General features: G+C 37.3%; 1 long non-coding RNA gene across 1 annotated transcript in view; it reads right to left on the bottom strand.

Annotated features, from left to right (window-relative positions):
* Positions 1-15807, bottom strand: part of LOC120410047 — a 180081-nt gene that overhangs the window by 163334 nt on the left and 940 nt on the right. The window lies entirely within an intron of this gene.

The following is a 15807-nucleotide window of genomic DNA, read 5'->3' as shown; positions in this document are numbered from 1 at the left end:
CTGTTCTTGACCTTGGATTGTTCATTTATTTTGTGGTTTTCAGATCCTGCAAGATGAGAAGTCATGGGGATATTTATAGGAACATGCCCTCTACAAGTCTAATTCATCTAATCCTAATAACTAATCTAAAGTATTAGTGGATGATTTTCAGCTGTCATGAGAGGAGAAAGCTGTGGTTATCATCCAGAGGAGTGATATTAGGGTTGATACATCACACCTACCTGTGATCATCTAGAAGTTTGTGGTTTGTGTTGGTAGAAAGAGCGAGCACTCTCTTGGAAGGATTGTTCAGCTCAGCAGTGCTAAGTGCTCAGTAAAGGTGGGTTCCCTGGGACACTCTCCTTTGACTGCAAAGAGAGACTTGCAGACTACTTTAAACTGGATGCCCATGATTAGACCAAAGGTGAGCTAGAAACTTCAGGTTTGGCTCTAGGAGGTGAGGGGTTGATCTCTGGATCTAGGTTTGCCATTTAGGAGGCAAGGGAGTTCTTGCCCAAATACCCAAGTATGGGTTTTTCCCTAAGAACCTTTAAAAGGATGGAGGGAATCTCTCTGTGAAACTCCACTGAAAACTCACAGTCTGGTTTGTTTTGTTAGTTCCTGCATGTGTTTTTAAATTCAAGACAGGTAAGTGAAAGAAAGGGGAGGAAGCAATAAACGGGAGTGTTAAGGACAAGTGCGCTAAGGAGGTGTCTGGATGCCTCCAGATTTACTTGTGGGGTGTTTCAGACCATTCTCTGTCAGACAGGTAAAGCAGGTTGCATCTTCTCTCTGGCCTTGCCTGTGGAAAATAGAGCACGGAAGGAGGAGGAGACTGCAAACCCCATTCTTATTCTGATAAAGAAGTGATATGTCTGAATCATTTACTCAAATGCCTGGTTGACATCCCAGGACCAATAATGGATGTGCCTCACAGACCAAAACTATGAGTGCTTGAAAGGGGAAGACATCCTACCATAGGGAGGAACAGATGGTAAAAAACATGGCTTGTATCATCCTTCTAGCCCCCTTCTGTATCCCACAATGATTTTAGAATACCTGACAGAACTTGTCTGAATGTTTCTCAGCAAAATGAAATTTCATTGACATGTGCTGTTTTTCCCGAACTGAAACATTTGTGGAGATTGCTCTGTGACAATGAGGTGTTTAAAAGACTTCTTGATTGCATGCTCATTGGCTACAGATTGTGAAAGTATGGACATAAAATATAAACTATTCAAAATGTAACTTTTAGAAAGATAATTTAATTAAAAAATTTCAAAGCATTTTGTGAAAACTGTTAAGAAAATTTCAGTTGTATTACAATGCAGAGTGGAAACAGTCTTCAGAAGTTTAAACACTAACTGCAGTGAAAGTGTCTAAATTATTTTCTAACACTTAGGTATATACTTCAGGTTAAACTCTCATTTCTTCACTACAAATTAGTTATAAGTATCATACAATTACATTTGTATCTTCACAACCATAATTATTGGCACGTGGGTCCCAGTTCTTCAAAGTTGAGTTATTTTGGGTTCTTCCTGCCTGTTTTTCTTTTCCTGCAAATCTTTGAACTTGATCCAGCATTCCTTACTGAGGCTACACTCCCACTGAAGTCAATTTTGCCTGAGCAAGAATTGCAAGATCAGACCCTTTGTCACAGAGAGGATGCATCATCAAATTTCATTTTCTCACATAAATCAGTGAAGAACTCAGTTAACAAAGCCACAGAATTTCTTCCAATACCCTTTTCTGTAAATCCACCTTGTCCCCTCCTCTTATGGCCCCGTTGGTCTGACATGAGGAGTTAAAAAGTCCACCCATTCAAAAAGACAAGGTTCTGAGGGAAAATATTCCTTATGATTATGGACTTTATATGAGACATTAAAATTCTGGTGTTGTCGTCTTAACAGGGAATGTAAAGGAAAATCGGAAATGGTACAGTTCAGAGCTATTAATGTGGAAAGCAGCGAAGAGAGGAAATACAACATTGAAAACTTAACCCATTCACATGTTCTTCTTCACTGTACATTGGATTTCAGAGTGTAATGTGCATATAATCAATTTGGACTTGGTTTGTAGTCATATATTCCCTGGTGGGGCCCTGGTATTTTGACCATGAATTTCAAAATAACTATACAAAGTGATGATAAAAAGTAGATTTTTCTACTGGAACTAATGGTGATTCCTTCCGTTGTTTTGCACAGCATATGCTGTTCATAAATAATGTCAGAATTGGGCCAAGTCCCCTTAAGAAAGGTGGTCATTTAATGTAAGTAAATCCACATTAAATATTGAAGATCAGAAAAAAGCTGCCTTTTCAAAGAGGTCACTTTTAAGTGAAGGAAACAACAACGCATGTGTGCGGATGGCCAGTTCCACACTGGGTGACACAGAGTTAATGGCTCATAGAGAGCATATACATGTTTTTTAAAGATGTTTTATTGCTTACAAAAGGAAGTAGTCTAGAGAGACTGGATACATAAACTGGCTCCAGCCAGCTGCGGCTGTCAGGCTAGGAAGGATCCTGTTCAATTAGTGTTGTAAAATAAAATACTTTGTAAAGGAAATAAACACGATGAGAGCTAAGATTCATGCTTTCAAATATACACAAGGTTTGAATTTTTAATTAGGGCTGCTAATTACAGTCATCAGAAAGCAGAACAGAATAGATTTTACCTTACATTTAGCAGACAAGCCTTCAACCCCAGTGTATTTTTCAATTTCATTAATATTTTATGAAAATGGCCCTTGCAGCTTCAGCCTATTCTGTGCCTCCTACAAAACTGCCCCACATTATGGATGCCAATGCCTTTAAGCCATGTGCATTAGTGAGATGACAAAATGCAAAACAGCATCTTGTCACCCATTGCATCAATTGATTCTATTAGATAGTGTAAAAACAGTTGGGTGTGAGTTATAATTTAGCTGACACTAATGATGAAACAAGACACTGGCTGGGAGCAGACATTAGCTATAAGCCAGAAATTAATGCTTCTAATATTTTTGAACAAATTAACCTTAATGAACTGGCCATGTATATACTAGAGTATATACTGATAAGTCAATTAGTAGAGAATAGAGGTTATGTATATATAGATATATAGAAAAAATATATGGTTATAGAGCATTGCAAGCACACAATGCTATTAAGAGCAATTCTACAGTAAATTCAGCTCTTCTTTACATTTAGATTCATTCGAAATCTAATATGCAAATGTCCAATCTTGTTCATTTCAGTGAAATTTTGTGTGCAAACAAGCACAAAATTCAGTGTGTAATCATACTGATAGATCAGACACAGTACTGATGTGTTTATAGAAATGTCTTAATTTCACTGATATTTTACCATTACAAAGTTTGTAAGCTGGTGGTCCAATTTCTAACTGAATTCACAATGTACTAACCAAAATTTACAGTCTATTTCCTTTTTTTTTATTCATTACCATTTGTGAGCAAGCTCTGATAGAGATTCTTGTATGTTCTAAATCCAGCCGCTGTTTAAAAGGATGCAGTAGCATTTTAAAATAATATAACCAATATGAGATCCTAAATTCTAGGAATTCCATTTACAGGCAACCTAGAAAACAGAAGTCGTTAATTTATAAGGAAGCATAGAACAAAGGTAAGGCACTTGCCAACAATAGTTTGTTGGTTTAACTTTGACTTGCTTTCCTGGGAAAGAAGAAAACAGAATTTTCAATGTGAACTGTCAGCCCCACTTATGACAGGGCTTCACTAGTTAGAAATTCAGAGTTCCTCCTCCATTGGCAGAATGATGTAAAGAAAACCACCAAACAAAATTCTTTCAAGTTTCAACTACAACTCTACTTAAATAATTTACTTTTTAGTTTTACTCAGACTATTCTTTTTAAACTTGGTTGACATTTTCGTTGACAAGCACATTTTATTGCACAAGATCAGTAGTGGAATTGGCAGTGAAAAAGAGAGAGAGGGGAAAAAAGCTGGCTCTACTCAATGAGAGAACTACTATCATGCCTTTGGGAAAAACAGTGCTGGCAGTGACCCTCTCTGAAGCCAGCAATAAGTGGTAAACCAGTCACTGTAAGTAAAATATTTGGTAAATTTGAATGTTTCCTTCTCCTACAAGAAGTAAACCTGAGGCTGTTTAGCTAACACATTTAAATCAAGACAACAATAGAAAAAGAGTTGGGTGTGAGCATAAAGCCTTTAAATTAATCCATTAAAAAGTAAAAAATAAAATTATTAAATCATTGAAAATGTAAATATTGAAACCTTCCCTTATGAATTACTGAGCTGTAGTTAAAAGTAGTCGAGAGGAAAAAAAAAATACAAAACTCAGAGAAAAAAAAAAGTGGAAATAACATCTTAAGTACAGCTTTTTATTTCCAAGATTTCGATTTCTGTCTCTCGTGTTATAGATGCGTAATGTTACTTAGTGATCAAAAGAGAAGGCAGACTAAACAAAAGGTATTTTCAAGAAATTCATAGATATTTCAGTATATACTGAATGAGTGACCCATGCTTCCAAAGTGCCTTTTGGAGGACACAGAAAGAGCTACATTAACATCCCAACCAATATTCCATTCAAAGAGATCGGTTCCAATAAAGCCAAACATCAAAGCTGCTCTAGGAGTATTGAAGCTCTAGACTGTTAGCCACACTGCACTCATTTGGGAAAGTGTCTTAGAGAGCTGCGTATAACACTAAATCAGGAACAGGGATGGACGTGTTTTGTGCCTCGTATCCTGCTACTTAAATGAAGGCAAATCCACCAGTTTGCTAATTTAGTTTCATCAGAAGTTGGTTTGGGTTTGATTCCAAAAACTGCAAGGCCACTTCAGGAACAAATGCCAAATGCTTATGTCACTGATGTGCAAGCAAAAAGTCACTTTGGTTTGATTTTTGACCAGGTGGAGGTCTTGGGCCTTAAGCCAGACAATTCTCACTCTTCTGCCCTATTTTTCCTATTTCTCCTCTGTGGGTAAACACCACCATCACCACCACTTTATTCAAGGTGGTGTGTTTTGAGGTAATTTTTCAGACTTCTCTCTGGAAAGAGCTGATGAAGTCCTCAGATGAGAAGACATCTGTAGGGAATGTGCATTGTTTAAATCAGTGAGATTTTCACAAAGGAGTTCTTGACATAGCATAAAAATGGCAAACATTTTGCCTAGGGAGCTCATTTCTGAAAGTTATGTGAGTAATTAGGTGCAATGAAGGTACAGTTCTCTCTGCAGATTTTCTTAGATGCTTCTTCCAGCTTATCTTCCACCATAACACAGTTGTTGCTATACCTGTACTGGGAAATATAAGAGCAATAAGGCACAGCTTCAAGCACTGGCCTGTCTTTGGAGTGTTTGTTTAACCATTAACACTCAGCCTGGCATAGCTTTGCTCTATGTTGATTAGAACTGTGCTGAATAATGCCTGGGTATTACTCAAGAGACAGAAAGCAGTATAGATCTTTCCCAAAAGGAGGTGTGAAGATGGTGTCCCTGTGTTGTTGGAAAGTTTAAATAGGTAGATGCAAGTCTTGTCATAACACTTGGCCTCAGAGAGAAGGAACAATGCCTGTGTTATTTAACAGCATAGTGCTAAATTTATTTACCCTCTGTAGCCATTTCCAATACATTCTGCTAATGACCATTGCACAGCACATAGCTCTGGGAGTTACACGTGGGTTAGGAGCACAAAGGCATGCTCAGTGGGAACTTGAGATGGAACAAAATATAAAAATGTAGAGCTGTGGAAACCTAGCTTCTTTGCAGCCTTTTAGGAGGAATCTAAAGCTGTCTCAAAACTTTGCCCAACATATTTTGCTGTTCCTGAAATTTCCCCCTTTAAAGTTTCCATAGAACTTACAGATGCCCAATACACTTCATAGGACAGAGAGGAAAATATTGTTCAAAAGAGACCTCTTTAATTTTCTAGTACCAACCAAGCCTATGAGTGTGTTCTAAAAATTCACAGAGCTCTTTAGGTTGATTGGATGAAGAAGGCCATGTGGCATGGGTGGTTTAACTTTTCATTTTCTGTGCTCCAAGCCCTCCAGTTCCTAGTGACCTTTTCAAAGACCTTACTGAGAAAAAAGTCCTGGTGAGGTAAAGCAATGATTTTTTAAGGAAAATGTCAAACTTTCTGGGCGTTATGATTTTGTACCCTACTATCAACAATTTCTTTCTTCTGTACACCTTGGTTAGAGAAGTAAAAACTGCAGCAAAAAAAATGAAATCTTAAAGAGACTTGCATGAGAATGGCCCATATGGGCATCAAACCCACAACCTTGGTGTTATTAACACCCTACTCTAACTAAAACTAAAGTCCTCTTTGGAGCAATTTGAACCATGGATCACAATTCTGTCAGCCTGCCATTCAGAAATGTCTTTACTTCAAAAGTCAAGTAGGGACAAAGCACTCTGCAGTCCAGCTGTGAAGCCCTCACCTGCAAAGATTTACAGACCACAGGAGATGAACAAGTGCTATGTTCCTACTGCATTAAATGTGTCAGCACCAATCCAGCTTCTTCCAGAGTTCTGAAAATTAAGTGAGGAGTCTAACCCTTCGTACCTATCTTCCATAGAATATAGGAGTACTTCAGCACATTATGTAGACAGAGAAGGGATGCTGTGGTGCCAGCAGAGAGGAGCACTTGTGGAACTGTCTTGTCTCAGTTCTGCTGATGAGGATTTTACCATGAGAACAGTCAGCAACATTTTCTAATATTTTAGGTAAGGTTTGACCCTACAGGTTTTTTTCTGCTTCATTAAGACCTGTATAAAAATCCATAGCTCTCATAGTCAATCTTGAGTTCTTCAGAAGGTGAACCCCTGGCCATCCCTAAGACAAAGTATGGAACAAAGAAGAAATAAATCTTTCCTGACCACTGACAGTCAGTGTCAGTACTGTCATTACTGAAGTCTGAATAGAGCACTAATGCTGATAATCTTCCTTCTGTGAACCCCCAAATCACCCCAAATTTATCATGGAATCCATGAAGTTCAGTGGAAGTGTTTTGATTGCCAGATCATGTCAGGACACTGCCTGCCAGCAGTTGCTCCCATGTGGTAGGCAACATCTCTATTTGATTCTCTAGAACATGCCTACATAGATCATTCAAGGTAACATCTGCCAGCCTTAGGAGATACTTGGTGCTTGAAACTTTCCCTGGTGTCAGTGGGTGCTGAAGTCACTCAGCTACCAGCTTGATTCCTCTGGAATGACATTTGGCTGAAATTCCTTTCTAATGCTCTTATAAAAATAGATATGTGCTTTTTCAACTTTAAATCTTTGTTCAGTAACTCCTCATCTTCAGTTAATGCCCTTATCCCTTGTTTGCTATCTCAAATAAATACAAAAAATAAATACAAACACCAATTTTACCAGAAGAATGCATTCTTATATAACTGAGTAAGAGTGTATGCCATATAAATGTAATTTAATCTCTCCTTGGGAATGATTGTGGAATTTTACCAGAGATTGTCACTTGCACCCAGTTAGGTAGATGTGTGGAGTCTTGGTAAAACTGAAGGCTCTATGCAAGCCAAGGCTAAGCCCTGTGTTTGGGGTGTAGTCCCTTGAGTCCACATGTCACTCCTGTCCATTTCTGACCTGGTGACAGCATAAGGAATTCACAAAGACCCCATGCTTTGGTGAGATTCAGTCCATCTCCGACTTCATTAATGCGTGGGATGAGAATACACACTACATTAAGACCTGTTTATGTGCATCCCAGACCTACTGAACCTATTTAATTTTGCTCTCCCAGGAATGTGCTCTGGGTCAACACACACTTTCACCTGCTAGATACAAATTAGAGCGCTGAGAAGATGTATCCAGAGAGAAGACTGGGGGGATGTGCCCAGGCTCCAAACTTAGAAAAAAGCAGAGGAAGCAGCTGGGGTTTTGCAGAAATACACACAAGCTTGAAGTGAAAGAAGCAGGTGTAAGATTAGGAAAGGGAGGAAAGCTGCTTAAATATCTCCAGATATCTATGCTGCAAAAGCTAGGGGTTGGTAACTAAACTGGGGATTGTCCCATTACCAGGCTCCACCCTGATCTGTCAGTGCTGTAGGTGTCTTGCTCACTTACTTCTTAGTAGATTATGAAATAATTACAGCCATAGTAACACTAACCCTTCCTTGGACACTTCTTCATGTTTTGCAGTATATTTGCACCAAACCATTCTATATATAGTATGCCACTGCTATTTGTATTTTTAAGCATTTCAGAATCTACACAGGGATAATATCTTGCTGATGGCAAGGTGTGCAGCAACAAAGGCAAAGAGATGGGAAAAGAGGGACTATCTGTAGTTCTGTAGTTTGTGACACAACTTGGGCTGGGACCAGAAGTTCTGGCTCTGGGTTTCACTTAGGATGCAATAGGAATTTAAATGGATAAAGAACTCGGGAGTTCACTGTGTGTAGTCAGGTATGTCTAAAAGTGATTCTATTGCCCTGTTGTTTGCTCAGACAAAAGTTTTATCAGCTTTACTTGGAGTTTTGTCTGTGCGAAGTATAGGACTTAAAGTAAGGACTGCCACAACAGATACTGTATATGCTCTGATTTAAGGAACCCACATCTGACTGAAAAATACACCTCTCTCTCTTGCACTGTACAAGAATTAAAGATGTAAGAGTCCAGCTCAGGTGCCAAAAGTCCTTGCACAACCAAAGAAAAAAGAGCTGTGGTCTTAACATGGCGAACTTCCATCAACCTTAGCCAGAATTTTGCCTAAGATCTGAATAGAGGCTGAGAAAACTGCAGGCTTTAGTTCTGTGTGCACAAGGGGGTAAGATCACTGTTTTCACACAGGCATGACTGAGTTGTGCTTCAGAAGCACATTTCATCATATGCATGCAGAAACACTGACCTTTCAGACCTACAAAACTTGCATCCTAGTAAACATTTCACTCACCAAGGAGGAAAACACAAGCCAAGAAATACATTTAGGGGGAAAAAAAAGCCCAATAAAAAGAGAAGAAAAAAAACCCAAAGAATGTTTTATTTTTTCATATAATCACTAGAAGAATCATTTTATGGTGTTTCCCATGCAATTACTGCCAGACCTGTTTAGCAAATGTGAAATACTCATTAGCAATTACTTAACTATACATATATTAAAGCTTAATTAGTAAATAAATTAAGCATATAATTAATTGCTTTAATCAGTAGGCTTTTAATATTGTAATTATCACTTGATACATTAAGGGCATGTTAAGAATACTTTTCTCCAAAAAATACATTGTTAATTAATCATTAAAACTTATCTTACTACATGCTCATTAATGATTTATTACAGATGCTGGGCCAAATTCTTCTCTCAATTACAGAAGAAACCAATTGAGCTTCACTTGCATAAATTAAAGGAGAGTTTGGTCCTGCTAATTAAACATAAAGTGTTTGCCAGAGCATATCACCATAGACGGAAATCTGTAGTGCCTTGCTCTCTTTAACCCAAGAGGGTCAAACGGCCTTTCTTTTATGCTCCCTTGCTATGGCCAAGCAAGCATTGTCCTTCTGTAGTCTGAGCTCAGAGGCAACAAGTTGGGCTTCATTTCTAACCCTGCCACTACCTCTGAATTCTAGATCACTGTGTGGACAAGAGAGTTGCCCAGATGCTCTTAAAGAGACAACTGATTGCTGCTAGGGACCAGCTTACTCTTTTTTCTCCCCAACATCTAAAAGGAGCCTAAACAATCAGGCTCTAAGGGTGTTAATTGGAAGGTGACTATAAGACTCAGAGGTCAAAGGACGCTTAATGAAAACCAAACACAATTCTAGCTACATTTTTCTAATCCTGGATATGGTTTTTCTATCTCAACTTTATAATCTCCTCAGAAATGGAATTTTTTACTTGGAATTTGGTATAAATAATGTGTCTGCCATAATGGGCCAAATGGCCTTAGTTAAGCATTCTTGAGGGAGCAAGAGTAATAATTTTGTTTGCAAAACGTCTTCGCACATAATAGTCATATTACGAATTGTGGCAGAGAAGGCAGGATGAGGAGGGGGAAGGAGCAACTAATTTTTGAGCAAGGGATATCTATTCATAGATATAGAGCACAGATGCAGAAGCCTTTGAAACATCAATGTGAAGGCTTCTATGGGTTTCCTTTCACAGTCCCAGTGGGACTCTCCCAGGCACAGCCTATTTGCACGGATGCAAAGTCTTGCTTGCATAAATGTAAATGTAGAGTAAACTAAGAAATTGAGATTTAATGACAATGGGCTTATGGGCTTTGGATGCAGTTTACTATCTGCACATGCACATATCTCCACCAAGGTCTCAAACCCTGATGAAAGCAGACATTTTTCTGCTTTGGTGAAAGCAATACCAATTTTAAGTAGGTGAAACTTAAACAGCACTTAGTACTTGCTAGGAGGTACCCTATGGGACCAGCCCAAGGTTTGTGTTGAAAACCTGATGTTCTCAATTTATTGCTGGGTTTTGGGAGGGCTCCCAACACAGCTTTCAGAAGAACACACTAAAATCTTAATTTCTTCACTAAGATAGCAAAGAAATAAACACATTACATGCACATATTCAATCTCAGTCTTTAAGGGACTGTTCCAGATAGAACAACAGAAAGAAAATATTTAATTTTAAATGGTTTAGGATTAAGGAGATCTTCCTTCATAATAATTTACAGCAGAGTGTTTCAGTGCTTTAGCACACTATGATCTGTTATTCAGGACTTCAGGGTGCAGGGTGAATAAATGAAAATCCCTACCTTAAAATCATCTGTGAATTTTGAAACCGTGATCAGTCCTAAGAAAAAAGTCTTTCCTCTAGTCCCTTTTCCACTGAAGGAAAGAAAGACTTGGAAAAAAGAACAGATTGTGGAGGCAACCTTCAGGAGTCACGTCACACTGGACCAATCTGTGGTGGTAACAGCTGCTATAGTCTTGTAGACTCTCTATATAACTCTAAATATTTGTGTTTTATGGTGAACATTTCTCAAGTGGAAAAGACAATGAGCATTGTGAATCTTGCTTGCATACCCTTCCCTAAGCTTAGAGGTCAGATCTAAACTAGGTTTAGATATCTGCTAAGGGAATTCTAGGGCAGGTCGTGCTCACAGGTCTTTTGGCAATGTAAGCTGTGTTATCTAGGGGATGAAGAGGAGGCTTCTCACTTCTGTGGTGCCCTCTATAGCTTTTAGAGACTTAAGCTCAGATGACAAAATGGCTAAACCTTCCCAGGTCCCCCACCATAATGGGGAAGTCTCAAAGTCAGAAAGGAAACCCCCCTGAGTTTCATTGTATCAGTCCTTTAAACTGAACATAGGTACATGATGAAAATAAGTTTATAAACAATTATGGTGGAAATTTAGGATCAAAAAAGATGAGATCCTTTTTGTTAAAGAATTCCATTCTTAGTATGTCCAATGATTTATTTGTGTGACGACAACTTCTTTACAAAATAATAATGTTTTGTCCTATCCCACAGGGACCAATCTCATTCCTATGTGAGGCATGTAGACAGTGGCAACTTGGCAGAACATATGCCAAGTTCACTTATCTTCAAATTTATGTTAAAAGATATTGGCTTCCGACAGAAGCAAATTCTTTATTAAGGCTTTTTTTTTTCCTAAGGAAAAAAATGGAAGTATGCAATATTTGACACAATAAACATGACAATAAAAGCACAAGTCTTTTGGTACTAGAAGCTACATGCTCATGTGCTTGACCATCATTATTCAAGAGGATTCTAAAGACATTGTGAAAACGCTCCTGTAAGAAATGCAACTTGATTCTTCTAATAATATTTCTTCATACTGACTTATTATGAGTCTGAATGTAGGCATTATTCACTGTAGAAATCATTCTTCTTAACAGAAAAATAAATATGATAGAAACATGCTGGCAGTCTCCTTAAAACAAACAAATAAGCAGTACTGATTTGTGTCTGGACAGACAAAGGTGGTAGTTGTTTTCCTGTTATAATTACAATTTTTTAATAAATTCATGTCAATGTCATGGGTAAAGGTTACCCCGGTTTAAATTAATTTAGCTAAACTGATTCTGATTCTTAATATAAACTTAAGCTGGATTCATAAATACTCAAATTTGTATGAATGTATTTATTACTTCAACTTAAAGCAGTAAATTATTAGTGACCAAACCCAAAGTAAGCAAGAGTTAAATCAGTGTAAAATGTACCTGATTAGCGATTTGCCTCTATTAAATTTTATGATATAAAGTAATTTCAATTAAGCAAATGCAACTTTTTTTTCAATGCTCAAATATCTATAGACATACCTAAGTAAATCAATATTTTCTGAATTATTGTATATATTATAATTTGCATGAAAAAACAGCCATGTAGAGTGCCATGCACAATTGGGACAGTTTAACGATGTCTGCTTTGCATAGAGAAAAGCAACATATTGGACCAGTGGGCTTGGTTTCTTCTTTTCCTGATTATTCCAGCAAAGCTAAGGCAAGGACTGCTAGCTGCTGTAGTTATGAAATTCCCTGTGTGAGTGTAGTACAAATGTAATTGAGCAAATCCGAGCTTGCAGACTTCAGCCATTTTGTTGTCACAGTCTACAGTCTGGTCTTCCTCACTTGGGCAACTGACTTGCATCTGCATTTAAGAGCCTATTGAAGCAGACTTCCCAAAGGAAGCACCGAAACTTTCCACGCAGGCACCAGAGACACGTGCCTTTGAGAGCCTCCAGTCTTCCTAACTTGTGTACCTAAACTCAGCCAGAGGGGACTTCTGGGTAGGCTTTCAAAGGCACGTCACTCTCTCCTGGAACTGCATCTGGGATCTGAGCACTTCAGAGTGCTGCTGTTCTGCCTACCTAACACTGGGGTACAAGTCAGGTACCTGGGGTAGGGGAGGGTGGCAAAGGGCAGCTCCCAGCAATGCCTGCTGCAGTTTCATGCTTTGTCTTCAAGCTGCCTTTTGAAGAGTTTACTTTTGTTCCTCACCCTGACATTCCTTAATCAAAAAGACTTGTCCTAGAGTAAAGGTATGTGTTTCTTCCTGGCTCAGATGGAAATATTACCAAAAAACAAGGATCCCACGTGGACGTCAGTTTATCTCAGATGTGCTACAAGCACACTGGAGTTTCCAAAGTGCACTGCGGGGGAAATTTCAGGGTCTGATTCAGGTCATGGTTTGAAGTAAAATAAATGTTTATTAATAATCACTACATCTATACATTTGTGGATGTTACCAGTGAAGGAAATAAAAAAAACAACTATAAACTTATAAAAAGAAGCATTTTATTCCTGCCCTTGCCACCACATGTACTGGAAAAGAACTATATTGGCTCTTTTTTAGCTAGTAATGTCTAATGCAGTAAGACAGGAATAAGCAGAGTAGAAAGCACCTGTCAGCTCTATTTCCCACTCTCCTTGATTAGCATGAAACATTAATAGGGCTCTCAGAAATTCTGGACTGAAATGGGCTTTGCTTGAAAACGTGTCTGCCTTTACTGCACAAAAGCTGCTGTCATTAAAAAGAGGGCAGATAACTAAAGAAGACTCTTTCTTGAAATTTATACCATTTTTTCACACAATGACAAATTATTTTAATAATAGGAATCGCACACTCTGCCATTTGTATAATGTTTCCCATAAAATTCTCCCATTAAATTTGCTCCTCTACTTGACTCATATCTTTTTAAAAAAATGACACACACAAAATGATACATCACACATTCTTACAAAGAATTGGAAGTGAACATACTGTAATGGGTTAACATACGTTTTAATAAAATTTTCATTGTTGCACATTTCACTTTTCGGTACTGAGAGCCAGGGCTGTACCAGTAACCCCAGGCAATGCCTAAGGATAAAACAAATCATATGGTAGTGAACTATTTTCACCTATTTATCCTTCTACTGAAAATATATTCATAAATACAAAATGAAGCTAAGATACGTAGCCAGTAACGTTGTACATAACAAAGATATTCCCTAGTATTTGTATTCTATTATTTTTTAATAATATACCTTCTGCATTTCTAAGATGCTTCAGCTTTTGTTTTTATTCCTTGCATATCCTGTAAGGCACCAAACCATTTTAATTTTTGTCTCTCTAAAGTGGGCAGTAACAAATATTTGAATCCATATAGTCAAATTAAATCCAATTGCACAACCTATTATAGAACATGCACTGCGAGTCAAAAATGTATGCCTGTCTATTTATCTAGCAGGTGGAGTTTTCTGAATAAGAAACTTTTGATTTGTGGCATGTGTAGGTTTATTTGCGTGTAGACACTCTGCCTTAAAAGATCTGTGTCATCAAAAATGTTCCTGTACACATCAGCATATTAACTGCTTGCTAGATGGGTCATCTCAGAGATTAAATACTGAAATAAAAAAAGATTTGCCCTGACTATTCATTTTACTATGGAGGTACTGTACAACTTAAAAATAATATGTTTTGTTTCTTCATTACTGTATAGGAATGCCAGAATAATAATTACATTTTATTGCCACAAATTAAAATGATGTGGCAACAATAAATAAAGCTAATTCAAGTTGTACCTAAGCTCTAATTTTTGTGGTTGTTTATCTTATTGCCTATCATCAGACATTTAAAGGTGAAATCAAAACCACAGATACTGTAAATAAAAAAGAAGCTGGTGTAATTACCCTTTATTTTATAAAGCACATTTTAAGATTTCAAATTTTAAAATATCTAGATCTTCTTTTCCCCTGGTTGTCTCCCTTCTCTTCCCAAGTCTGATTTCCCAGAAAAGATGTTTTATCTTGTCTCCTAATACGTTACTAAAGACCATATGTCTTCTATAAGAATGATGTTATACAGAATGAAATGCAAGTATATTTATTCAACAAAGCATCATAAGAAAGAAAAAGAATGAGTTTACAGACAATTTGTAAGTCTTAAAATATTTGCTTCAAATAGAAAAAAATCTTTGTGATTATGCATATCACAGGGAAATATATTATGAGTAAAACTTAGAGTTCTTATAATTTCACATTGAACAATTCTTTTCTTTATGAATTAAAAATTATGCATAAAGGATTTTCTACTTATTTTTCCCTCATTTTATTTTATAAGTGCATAACTTCTCATAAAAAGCAGAGCTGAGGATAAAATTATTTAGGCATTTTATCACTCTGCTTACATATGAACAATGCTGATGAGGAGCTTGCTGTTCTTCATAGGCTCAGCTAGCATTACTAGAATTTGCATTTCTACATTTTTTGATGCATCCCAATAGTCCAACCCAAAAAGAGAGAAGACGAGTTGAAGAGAATTCTAAAACAATTTACATGAAAGTCAGTAACAGCACATGAAAAATGGCAAAGGAGAATTCTGATGTGTGTGCGTGTGTTGCTTGCTTTATCTTTCTCTGTCTCTTTTTCTTTCTACTCCATGCAAATTCTTCCTAATTTAATACCAACCAATAACTTTATAAGAAACAAAATTCAACTCCAAAACTGTTACTATATAGCAACAGAATACAAGGTACCATGCATATTTGGTAACTACAGTGCATTTTCTCGTAAAAAATGCTTTGCAGTCTGCCGGCTTGTCAATCTTTAATAGAAACTCATCAATTATTTGTGGGCAGGAGATTGAAGCAGCTAATACCTCAAATATATTCCTCCATTTCATTGCATCAGTAGCTCTAAATTAATGCCTGTATTTTCCCCCACTAAAATAAGTTAAAATAAATAAATAAATGAAGATGTAAAAATGTATATGCATCATTTGAATAAACAGTTAAGCACCACAGCACTGGGTATTACCTCTGAAAGAGGAACACGAGCCACAGAGCTTTTATTGTTGAATACAAATTCATTAAAATGCAGAACAAAACGTAATTTACTTGCAGTCTGACTAATCTATTT

Source organism: Corvus cornix, chromosome 1, assembly GCF_000738735.6.
Source record: "Corvus cornix cornix isolate S_Up_H32 chromosome 1, ASM73873v5, whole genome shotgun sequence".
Classification (NCBI taxonomy): Eukaryota; Metazoa; Chordata; class Aves; order Passeriformes; family Corvidae; genus Corvus; species Corvus cornix.
Note: the sequence above shows the minus strand (reverse complement) of the source record. Positions and strands in the feature narration are given on the sequence as shown.